Genomic DNA, 11,739 nt, shown 5'->3' with positions numbered 1-11,739 from the left:
CCCTGCCGCCCCACAGAACACCCAGAGAAATCAGTGCTGGATAGCACAAAAAGAGCCCAGCTACAATGGTTGGTCTTCAAAGGGGTTCATTTATTATATTGCTCAGTGCCCCACAGAGTTGCTCCAAGCTCATAACTGCCACTGATTTCAAAGAGAGCTCTGAACTTGCATACGCTGCACAAGGCACGGCGCAGGATGAGAAATAGGCTGAGTGGCTTTAAGCCACGTTCAGACATTTTTTAATGTTCACAAATGTCTTTGGCACCATCACTTTCACATAGAAACCCACTTACCTCCTACCGCAGAGTGTGAAATAAAGCCATTTTTAAGCCTGGGCAGGGGATGGTCTGGAAATTGGGCTAAATCTTAAAACTGCATGAAGACTGAAAATAGGATTCACAAACTGGAGCTCAGCTGTCACCACACCGTTTCCAAGGTCGGGTCACTGTGACGCTCTGCTCTGTTGGATACCATCAGTGCTATCCTTGAAGGGTTAACACAGAGAACCGTGGTCATCTCAGTAGCTTCCAAATCACCCTGGGGTGAAACTGAAGGCCCATAGCTCTCACGCATCAAAAAATAGGTGGTCTACTGAAGGAGGAAAGCACTGTCTCAATTGAGGCTTGATTGGGATTCAACTGACACAGCCCTGGGAAATTTCGGGTTAGGGATTGGCATTTCTTACCACACTTCTCTGCCTTTGGAGATGCTGAAGTTTACCCAGGGTGTTCGTGGGAGGTGAGAACCATCAGAGGTGCTCTCTCTCCCTGAATGCCTGCAGAAAGATTAGCCATCTTCCCCAATTTTATTCCTGTGGTTGCCTGGTCAGCAAGACAAGAGAAAAAGGGATCCCTTAGATACTCAGCAGTCGCTTCGTATACTGCAGGAAGCTCTCTGGGAAGTGAGTCTCCAGGGAGCCCCTTGCATGGCTCCGTGAGCACCTTGCTTTTGGAAGAGGCACAGAAAAAAAAAAAAATGTGTCCTATTCATGTTCACTGCTAAATAAACATTAATTAAGACTTGGGCCATATGTTATATTGGTTCCCATCTTTATTGAAAACAGAAAGTTATTTATTTGAGAGAAAAGGAGTTAAATAATGATTTCCAGAATTCCAGGGTTGCGCTCTGGAAAAATGAAGCCACACAGTCCCTTCTCTAAAGGTCTGTAATAAAATGTTGCTAAAGCATTTATCTACTATAAATCCTATTTATTTATTCCTTTAACAAATATTTACTAAGCAACTGCTATGTGCAGATGCAATTCCAATTGCTGGGATGTAGTGGTGAACAGGGCAAAAAAAAATCCCTGCTCTCTGAGTTTGTGTCTGACTGGGGAAGACAGATGATAACAAAATAAGTAAGAAAACTTCAGAGTTTTTGACAAGTGCTAGGGAGAACATGAGTAGGAGTGAGGGCTCATGTCAGGACAGGGTGAGAGAGGGTGCAATTTGAGATTGGGTGATGTGGTGAGGCATCATTTGAATAAAGGATCCTGAGGGGAATTTACCTTTAAATGCTTGTCTTTTTTCGGTTAGTGCAAATATTAGTAGAAAGTGACTGAGGATTACCTCTGAAGTCTTTTTGAAACTTAGAAGGTAAAGCCAGCTTGCCAAAAATGATGAGAAGACAATGTAGCCCTGCTCTTGGATCCTGGTACCACTTGGCCGTGCACTGGCACAATCATGAAGTTGAGTTCCATGGAAAAAGGAAGGGTACTTCGTATCATGTTGTGCACACAGTGAGTGCTCAATAAATGCTGTTCACTCACAGATAAGGTCCGTGGTCTTGGATTCAGATCTAAAAGTAATGTTTTTGAGAAAAATATTTTCTCCATGTTTTTGTATCTCTTCCAGGGGCCTTTGAGTAGATATAGCATACCAGCAGTCCCCAACCCGTTTGGCACCAGGGACCAACCAGTTTTGTGGAAGACAATTTTTCCATGGACCAGGATGGCAGGGTAGGGATGGTTTTGGGATGAAACTGTTCCATCTCAGATCATCCAGCATTGATTAGATTCTCATAAGGAGTGAACAACTTAGATCCCTCACATGTGCAGTTCACAGTAGGGTTTGCACTCCTATGGGAATCTAATGCTGCTGCTGATCCTGAGCATCTGAGGTGGTGCTCAGGTGGTAATGCTCGCTCACCTGCAGCTCCCCTCCTGATGTGCGGCCTGGTTCCTAACAGGCCACTGACCAGTACTGGTTCGTGACCTGGGGACTGGGGACCCCTGATATAGACAGATGAGACATCACAGATAGTTTCTGGAAATGTATCAAGCCATATCTATTCACAATACCATCCCTAAATTCCCCCATCATCAACGTAAATATCTTTAATATGTCTTTACTTACGACTGTCCTCAAATATTCAAAGTAATATGTTAATGGGCTGTCTTCATTTCTTCTATCACATTCCCTTTTCTCTAAGAGGAGGCATACCATTAAACACTATGTATTTTTATCTTTTCACCCTTCCTTCCTCCTTCCCTTTTTCCCTCCTTTTCTTCTTTCCAATATCTATGTTGTACAAAGCATAGTATATTCCATAGGCCCCACCTTAACTACACTAAAAAATTAATTATTGAACAGGTACTGCTAGAAGCACTGAAAAGAAGAGTATGGAAAGTGAATCAAGGTGAAGGGAGGATCTATCATTTCCTTCTGTCTTTTGTCACCATTGTTGAGATGGCAGCTACTACCCATCATATTTGCTAAAGGGGAATAGTGATTACCAAACTCCTCCTGGTTTTAAGGGTGAAGTTAAAGTAACTGGGATAAAATAAAATAAATTAATTATTGAACAGGTACTGCTAGAAGCACTGAAAAGAAGAAGGAAAGGATGTGAAAGTCAGTAGTTTACATATTAGAGAAAATACATATTAGAGAAAATATGTAACTCTACTGACTTTCGCATCCTTTCATTCTAAGTTGAATACTGTATGTGAATACTGCTACTAATGACATTCCCTTCTATCTGTTGTACCCAAGAGTCTACAAGTCCTTTTTACATATATAATATCTCATATAATCCTCTAAATCTTTGCTTCTCAAATGTGGTCCTCAAACCAGCAGCACTAGCATTTCCTGGGAGTTATTGGAAAGGCAGAATCTCAGGCTCCGCTGCAAGCCTCCTGAACCAGATTGCATTACAACGAGGTCTTCAGGTGCTTTGTGCACACATAGAAGTTTGATAATCTCTGCTTCAAATCATCCTGAAAGGCAATTAAAAATTTCCTTTCACATTTTACAGATTAAACACACACACAAAAAACTCAGTTTCAGAGATATTTAATTAGCAAGTAGGTAACAGGACGTGGAGTCAAAGGCCAATATTCTTTCCACCACACTATGCCCCCTCTTTGGATGCTACTGGAAAAAAACTACCGCATACCTCCTTTGGGGTCTGACGTCACCGAGGCCAGTATTTCATAAGTAGCATTTACACAATAATTATAGCCTGATATTGTCCCCTGGTGGTAAGTAGGCCGATGCTAATCTCTTGCTGTATCATACATTCCTTATATAGGCTATTCTTGCCAGCTGTTGCCTAAAAGGCCTCAGGTTAATTACATGAAACAAGTTTCATATTTAGAATGTTATCCAATTTTCTGTAATTACTTACCAAAGAACATTTCACTGGTTAACAATTTTTGAGGTTTCCATTGCAAATTTTCTTTCCTAAGCAGACTTTTAAGTGATCTATCTGACCACCTTAAAATGAAAGGGAAAGGCAACTAACGTGTCGCAAGCCTTTCCTTGTGTACCAAGCTTGGTGCTTTGTATGTGTTATTTCTTGATCTTTACAGAGACTTATCCATTTTACAGATGTGGAAGTCAAGATTCAAAGATGACACAGGTAGCAATGCTGGGCATGAAGCTAAAGTGTCATACCATGCTGGCCTCTTCCTAAAAGTAAGTCTTGCTTGAATTAGCATGGAAAGTGACTCAAGGTGAAGGGAGGATGTATCGTTTCCTTCTGTCTTTTGTCACCATTGTTGAGATGGCAGCTACTACCCATCATATTTGCTAAAGGGGAATAGTGATTACCAAACTCCTCCTGGTGTTAAGGGTGAAGTTAAGTAACTAGAATAAAGTAAAAACAGAGAGGAACCAACTAGAAGGATACAAACTGAGTATGCAGAATCACCCAAAAAGGATTAATCAGCAGAGGAATGTTGCTGGCTAATATACTTTGAAAATTCCATATCAACACCGTATACATTGGCTAAAATCCAGCCATATAATCTAAGCAAGGCCCTCTAAACTGGTGAGTTTTAAATTCCTTATGTTTAACAGAGAAGCAGCAGGAGGCCGCCTTATTCTTTAAGAAAGAGGAGGAATGAATAGATTCCTCAAGCTGATATAGCTGAGAAAGGCATCTCCTAGGCTCTTGCATCACTTGTGTTAATATGCCGGTCCTCAGAACTGCAGCTTTCTCATGAACATTGTACTGGAAAGTTCTCCTCTGTTACTGTCTGGGAATCTGCAGACAGTTCATGTGGAAGTCTCTCTCCCAGTCTGAAAGAATTATAGAATATTATAATTACTCAGAGTTTAATATATGCTACAACTGTTTTTGCTGGCTTGGCGTTTAAAGATGCAAATGTTCCAATCGCTTCTAGAAACATGACATTACAAAAGGGACTACTGTAATTAGGAATAAAAACTGTTCAGTCCTCATTAACCAGAAAAGTAGTTTCTAAACCCAGGGAGGCTCTACTTTTATTCCAAGAAAAGTCAGAAAGATGGCGCCGCAAGAGCCTAATAAAGATTTTGGGTCAACTTGTGCTCACTGCAATTGACTAGGATCCATGTGAAATGATTTTTAAAAGGCAATGAACAACAAATACTTCTAACAGAAGACAACTAATCAGAGAAAAGCCTGAAGAATCATCTTAAGCACACTCTTCTTTAAAGTTTCACTATTATTTTATTCTTGATTGCCCAAATTCATTCAGCCTTAATGCATTGTTAAAGAGCCTGTCCTATTAGCCAAGGATGTTATGGTAACTGGTTGTAAGGCTACTGTTCTCCTGGTTACAACATGCGACTAGAAAAATGCTTTCTTAATTGAGGCTGAGAGTGATAAGTCCCTGGTGACTCAAAATAGTTAAGGCGTGTATAAAACTGAGCACAGGCTCGTCTTGAAGATGATGGCACCCTTTACTTTGGTTCTTTAATCTCCGCGTCTATTTCTGTCCCGCCAGAACTGTCTACACTGAGGCCTCACTGTGGCATTAGTCACGGTAAGAGCCAAATGTGTTCTAAGGCTGTGCCTTTTTATACCTGTCGAAGGAAATCTGGTCACTGAAATCACAAGTGAGCCATGTTATAAGGTGTTTAACTGTGAGGCAGTCTCCCACAGAGGAGGAAGGCAAGAACGTTTGGAAGGAATGTGATTTATTTATGTTTTCTGCATAGCTACTTGTGACGTGTCTGCTTCTGAGAAAAGCAACGTCCATAGATCGCAGATAGATAGCTCATTATCTAGCCCTCATTCTTTCTTTTAGCTGAAGTTCTTATCACCTATGTTTCAAAACCTAATTAAGCGATGGTTCATTCATAACTAAAGGACACTGGACAGGAACTAGGCTCCAGTCTCTTCTTTGTCAATAACCAGCTCTGTGGCTCTCAGCAAATTAGCTCTCCAGTGGGACTCTGTTGCTTTGTCTTGTAATAATAACAGTTCTATTTATTAAACACTTTGTCTGCAGTAGGGGCTTTAATAAGCACTTTAACTAGATTATTTCATTTAAACCTCACAATAACCCAATGGGTAGGTTCTATTTTAACCTCTGTTCGGCAGATGAGGGAGTTGAGGCATAGAAAGCTGAAGAGTTTGTCCAAAGTGACACAACTTGGATATGAAACAGCCAAGATTTGGTTACGTTTCTGCTGAACCTACAGACTACATGTTTATCTTATTGCCAGAATACTCCACCCAAGAATTTATGGGGCAGGGAGATTTTCCTGCCCCACAAATTCTTAATTGTACTTAGAAATGAGTTGGCTTAGCTCACGTAGCATGTCTATGCTGCTATATGTAATTTGATTTTTTAAATTTTTTAAATTTTTTCGTCTTGTTTTCCCAACCAGAGTAAAATGTCCAGATAAGTTAGTGGAAAGACTACTTCCTATAGAATAATGAGTGAGGTTAACTGCCCTTATAAATTCCTTCCTTTATAAGTAGAGATAATAATGCCTGGCTTATAGTGTTTTGATGCTTTAAGTACAAAATGGCTGTAAGGTGGATAGCAGCACTATATAAAGAGAATTTGTTTCTAGTATTTTAAAATATCAGCTCTCTCAGGAAAGACTCCGTCTTAAACAATGTATTTGCCAGGTCATGTCGTGTTGTGAGAAGCTAAAGTAGACGCGTTGATCGTTACTTTGTGGTTTTTCAATTTAGAAAAGAAACCTTAAACACACTCTTATTTATCTTTGCACTATTAACGTAACAGGAAGAACAGTTTAATGGTGAATGTGAAACCTTTACTGAGTACCTAAATTTGTCCTAGGTGTCAGCTCATTGAATTCTCACCATTGCTCTATGAGAAAAATGTGAGAAAACGGAGACTCAGAGATGTTAGGTAACTTTCACAGGACATACAGCTTTTTGTTGAGAACTGGCACTGAGTCAGAGCTTTAGCTCTCTCCAGAGACCAGAGTTTCCACCATGTCATACGGAAGATAGGAATATTGTTTAAGATTTTTGTGCTTAAATATCTGTGTGTGTATTGTTCATGTACCATTTTATTAAAATATCCAACTGAATAGCCAACATTTTCATAATAAATATTATGGTGATAAAATATTATAACTTAAAATCATAAAAGTACATATTGTAAAATACCTTGAAATCAGCAAGCTCAACAAGTGATTCATTGCTTTTCCAGCTGCTGCTTGGACAGTGCCTGCAATGTGGAACTCACTGCCTCAGGGGCAAACAATTTCATCTTTAACACTTAGAAAGTATTACCACTAGACTGTCCATCAGGGATCTCAAACGTAACATGTTCAATACTTAATTCATAAAGTTGTTTCATAATTTTGTTTATAGTTAATTGAGGAGCTGGGCTTACCAGAAAAGAGCAGGCACTAATGAGGATAACATTATTCCGTCAATAATTAACCACAGATTATATTTTAAGCATTCATTTTTATTTTATTACTAAGGCCAAAGAAAAGGGTCAGTAAAAATTGTTACCTTATCTCCTTGGGATTTTCCATGATCACCTTGTTAGAGCTTAATGCTCCATTTCTGTTAGAAGACAATTGCGTCAGTCAGAGTTCCAAGCAAAAAGCAGCCGGTACATTCAAAAGGGTTTGAGGCATGTTAATGAAGGGACATTTACAAAGTTATGGGCAGAGTTCAAGGAAATCATCAGATTAGTTGTTCACCACTGCAAGCATTTCAAGGATAGCAGTGGTGGAGAACCATTAGCAGCTGTAGGCATGAGAGAGTGAGAAAGGAGCAGGTATCAGAACCCAGGGCAAGTGATACAAGATGACACCCCCTCCCCTGCCTCCAGAAAAACTGTGGCCTTGGGAGGAGGCATGCTCCCTGGAAGCTCAACCAGGAGAACAGATACCCTGACTCCAGTGTCTCCACCACTGGCAGAGCTCCTGTTGGTGGCTGAGTTCTCGCTCCTACTAATCGGAAGACAAAAGACAAGATCCCTTACTAACACAGCCCAGGACACAATATTACATGTCGTCCAATACATTACCTGAGTCTTTTCTCTTCCTACTCCTCTCTGGACACTTGTCCGTACCATACTCTCCCATTTGTATCTCCTCAATCAGCAGCAGGAAGGCCAACTAGTTTGAAAGTAACCTTAGATCATGAAGGGAAATAATAATCCTACAGCTCTAGGAGATTTTGCCATGTGACAATGTTAGCATCTATCTCTTGGATTGCATAAATTAATTCTAAAAGAAATTTTACGAACTTTCTTCCATATTTTTGCATCATAATTAGCAGACCAAACTGGCTGATATGCATGTATAAATTTTATATGCATACCAATGTATATTAGAGACTATTTAGTGTTCACACATCAAATAAACTTTTTTCTTTTGCTCTGATTCCTTTCTGAGGCTTATCTAACTATTCTTTGTTAAAGCCTTTATTAAGCTTTAAACACTGGTAATGTAAGTTCTAATCTCTGAATTACTAGTCTAATTGCTTTATCCCTATCCCCAATATCTTCAAAGCCTTGCCTTTCAGGAATTATGTCTTAACTAAAAGTTCTCTGAGACTAAAATTTTCTGAGCAAGTAGTCTCAGAACCAGATTTTCCAATGGGATCTGCTTACATCATTGAAGATAGGAGGTCTGATAAATAGAATTTATATCAGATAAGCCAGGTAGATTGTGAGAAAAAAGGACATCCTTTATTTTATTGTAGAACCCTTGAGATGGAGTTGACACAACTTGAAAGACAAGGTCAAATAAACTTTTGGACCCATTTTTCTTGAATGTTGATGTGACAGTCTCTTCATAGGTGTTTTGAGCTTGAGATAGCTTTTTTAATTCATTTAAATCACATATTGGTTTACCCCCCTGTGCACATTACAACAGATCTGACAGTGGAACATCAGTCAAAACCGACACACCTTGGTGATAAGAATGACAGATTTTCATGCGCATGAGCAGAATGAGGGCACTATTTTGTCTTGAAAAACAGCTATGACATCAGCAAGTTAGGCAGTGAGGTCTTCAGAGTTCCTTAATTCTCTAACGTGTGATTTTTACCCCTTGATGTTAGCAGTGTGGCAGGTACACTGAGAAATAAGCCTTTAAAGTCGTATACTCTATTCAAGTATCTATTGAAACTCTTCTTTGAGGCAAACATGGCAACAGAGGTGGGACATTAAATTGGAAATAAAACATCATCCCTCTCCTTAAAGAACTGGTAGTTTAGATAGGTGACAGTGTCACAACAAAATGAGGGGAACCTCTGGAAGCAGAATGTTGTCAGAGACTCTGTTCCAATGGCGTCTTTTTATTTGTTTAGTGCCATAGCCACTAAGCAGGCAAGGACCCATGAGACAGTAGGTGAGAAGATACTTGGGTTATACATGTGCCATGGGCTTCACAAATCACGACTACTGTGATTACCAATTGGTCCTGTCTCAGTAGTAGTGTTACAGGCATCTCATTCTCCCATCCTCATGATACTGTGTGGTCCAGATCCTCATTAGTTCTCAGTTTGAGCAGTTGCAACCAACCCCTATCCAGCTTCCTGGTTTAATACTCAAGATTACCTTCTTTTTACTCTTCTTAAATCTATTCTCTGCCACCCCTGGAATAATCTTTGTAAAATGGGAATCTGGTAGTCACATTTCCCTTTTTAAATGGCTTTACAATTTCCCATGTCCACCAAGATAAGGTCCAAACTTGCCAATGAGCTCCACGGTGATCTGATTCCTGTAGACTGCTCCAACACCTTCCCATGGCCATTCCATGGATCCTGCCATAGTGACCTAAGGGTTCACCAAACTCAACTTCTGCTTCATGCTTTAATGCCTCCATGTCTCTGTGCATGGTGTTGGTCTGCCTGGGCCAGACTTCCCCTTTCCTTTTTTAACTCTACTCCTGTTCTAGAGGTCTAGCTCAAGTTCTCCCCATCTCTATCACCACCTCTCAAAAACACCATCATCTATTCCTGCAAACGCTTCCTAACTTCTACTTCACTCCACATCCACTCTTGCCCCTTCCAGTCCATTCTTGACTGCTAGGACAAGGATAACCATTATCCATCCCTACTCCTATCACCCATAGGATAAAGAGCAATATCCTTATCAGGGCCTATGTAGGGGGCCCTACCAGGCCCTGCTGGTCTCTCCAGCCTCATCTCCTCTTTATGCAGCTTGCTCCAACCACAACTACCTTATATTGCATGTCCTTGAATGCCCTTGAATGTCATGTTTCCTCTGCCATAGGCTTTGCACATGCTGATCTCTCTTCTTAGATTGCTTGCCCACCTCTCCTACCCATTCCACAGATCTCAGCTCAAAAATTGCTCTGAGAAGCAAGCCTTCTCTGAACCTTAGTCTAGACTAAGTTTCTTTACTCTGCATTTTCATAGAAAGTGTTTCTTCACTTCATAGAATTCACCTCAGTCTGCAGTTGGTTGATCACTTGGTTAGTATCTATCTCCATCCCAAAATCAAGTTTCATGAAAGATGAACAGCATCTGTTTTTGTCTATCATTGAATTCCTAGCCTAGCACAGTGCCAGTCACAAAAGGGGCACCCAAAAAATTTTTAAACAATGGATCAATCAATCCACTAAGGCTCGTGCTCAGTTGCTTCATTTGAAAAGCCTTGATACCATCATCACCACTATCATCTTATATACCTTCTTTGGAAAAATGTCTATTCAATTTCTTTGCCTATTTTTTAAGTGGGTTGTTTTTATCTTTTTGTTGTTGAGTAGTAAGAGTTCTTTTATATTCTGGATACTAGGCTCTTATCAGATATATGATTTGCAAATATTGTCTCCTGTGCACTCTCTTCACTTTCTTGATAGTGTCCTTTGAAGCATAAAAATGTTTAATTTTGATGAAGTTCCATTTATTCCTTTTTTCTTTTGTTGCTTGTGCTTTTTGTGTCATACATAAGAAACCATTGCCAAATTCAAGATCATGAAAATTTACCCCTATGTTTTTGATCCATAAAGTTCTTTTGACTTTTAAAATTCTTTTTTTTTTTTTTTTTTTTTTTGAGACGGAGTCTCGCTCTGTCGCCCAGGCTGGAGTGCAGTGGCGCAATCTTGGCTCACTGCAAGCTCCGCCTCCCGGGTTCACGCCATTCTCCTGCCTCAGCCTCTCCGAGTAGCTGGGACTACAGGCGCCCGCCACCACGCCCGGCTAATTTTTTTTGTATTTTTAGTAGAGACGGGGTTTCACTGTGGTCTCCATCTTCTGACCTCGTGATCTGCCCGCCTCGGCCTCCCAAAGTGCTGGGATTACAAGCGTGAGCCACTGCGCCTGGCCTGATTTTTAAAATTCTATAAGATAAGTCGATACTGGTCACCTATTACACACAAAGAACTATTGGGATTTCAGGGGAAACTCGATATTGGAGACTCAAGCATCAGAATGGACAAGGCATCATTTTAGTGTTAGAATCAGGTCCCAAAATGGAAACTTCAGAAGTGCCAGGATGTGATTGAGTTATATGTAGACAAAGAGATTTGGGATAGAAGTCTTTAAATATAGAGTCCAAGGTAACTTAACAGACCTCTAATTAAAACAATTAAAGCAAAATTCCAAAATACATAAAGGCAAATAATAAGCTCTGAAGAAAACTGGAAAAAGTCTGACAAATTCCAAGCCTTGCTTGAACTAAAGAACACAATGCTATTTGTGTAGAGGGAAAATGTTAACAAATGCTACATAAAGTTGTGGCCTGAATATAGAAAAAGCCATCCTAGATAGTGCAGGAAAAGGAGAAAACTTAGTTTCTAATTTAGCTCTAAGCAAGATAAGAGAAAGACTTGCCTGATACATAGTAAATGCTAAGTAAAGAGTTCGTTGGATGTAAAATAAAATTCCTGAAAGAATAATGGAATATCCTGTGCAGAGTAAATGCTCAATCATGTATTTGTTGAATAAAAAATAAAACTCATAGAAAATAAGTGAATTTGATGTGACCAATATAAATGCTCCTCCATTGAGAAATGACATTTCAAAGTAGATTGTTAATCAAGAATAAGTAAATAACCACAT

Source organism: Symphalangus syndactylus, chromosome 9 (assembly GCF_028878055.3).
Source record: "Symphalangus syndactylus isolate Jambi chromosome 9, NHGRI_mSymSyn1-v2.1_pri, whole genome shotgun sequence".
NCBI classification, from domain to species: domain Eukaryota; kingdom Metazoa; phylum Chordata; class Mammalia; order Primates; family Hylobatidae; genus Symphalangus; species Symphalangus syndactylus.
The sequence above is the reverse complement of the archived record's forward strand: the minus strand, read 5'-3'. Positions refer to the sequence as shown.